At 63.1% G+C, this 842-nt stretch overlaps 1 protein-coding gene across 4 annotated transcripts in view; it reads right to left on the reverse strand.

Moving 5' to 3' along the window:
- The window catches only part of PTBP2 (polypyrimidine tract binding protein 2), a 36,507-nt gene extending 35,882 nt beyond the window's left edge, over positions 1-625 (reverse strand). For all 4 annotated transcript variants that reach the window (XM_006105959.3, XM_006105958.3, XM_014448002.2 and 1 more), the window contains exon 1: positions 621-625. The gene's annotated coding sequence lies outside the window, so the exon portion shown is untranslated. The remainder of the gene's footprint in view (positions 1-620) is intronic.
- Between the last annotated feature and the right edge of the window lie 217 nt (positions 626-842).

The following is an 842-nucleotide window of genomic DNA, read 5'->3' on the forward strand; positions in this document are numbered from 1 at the left end:
TCTGGGCCTCTGGGGGCGCGAGGGGCGGGGCTGTGACTCTGGGACCAGAGCTCCGACCGGTGCGCCCCGCCCTCCGCCCCTCGGTGCCTGGTCCCCAGGGGCCTCCCTTCCTGCCGGGCCCGCGGAACCGACCTGGCGGCCGGGCCCCTCGCCGGCTGCACTCGCAGACCCTCCCGCCCCTGCACAGCACCCGGCGCCTGGGACCCCCGCCCAGGAGGAGCCAGTGGAGCTCATCACACCCACGGGCCGCTCCCTCGGGACACCTGTTGTCCACGCCCCGGGGGCACCTGGTTCCCGCCCCCCTGGTGGAGGGTTAGGGGGCACCTGGAGGACATGGTCCCGGCAGCCTGGGTGGGGGAGAGAGAGAGAGGTGGGCTTGGGTGCCGAGCGAGAAGGACCCAGCCTGGGGCAGGCTGCTCCCTGAGTCCTGACCAGGACGGGGCCACACCCACTCAACCTCCTTCTCTCTCTGCCTCAGTCTCCACTGTAATGTCGATGGCATAGTGGACATTTTCCTGGGACGTATTTTTATCAGCGATGCAACCAAGTTTGAAAAGGTGGCCACTTTGGGGAACTTGCTCAGTGGGGACTGCTCGGCCAGGACCTTTCCTCCCACCCACCTTCACGCCCAGCCTGGACGCTGGCACAAACGCACGTCTCATCCTGAGAAGTGAGAAAGGTTCCCTCTCTCTCCCCAGTGCCTCCCCATATACCCCCTTCAGGCACACCTCCTAACCCTCTACCAGCTGGAATTTCACTGTACTAAGTGGTAGTTTCTGTATCATCCACTGATTTATATTATTTTATGTTGGATAGACCTTAAAGAGCTTCTTGTCCACATA

The sequence above is a fragment of the Myotis lucifugus genome, unplaced genomic scaffold (genome assembly GCF_000147115.1).
Source record: "Myotis lucifugus unplaced genomic scaffold, Myoluc2.0 scaffold_739, whole genome shotgun sequence".
NCBI classification, from domain to species: Eukaryota; Metazoa; Chordata; class Mammalia; order Chiroptera; family Vespertilionidae; genus Myotis; species Myotis lucifugus.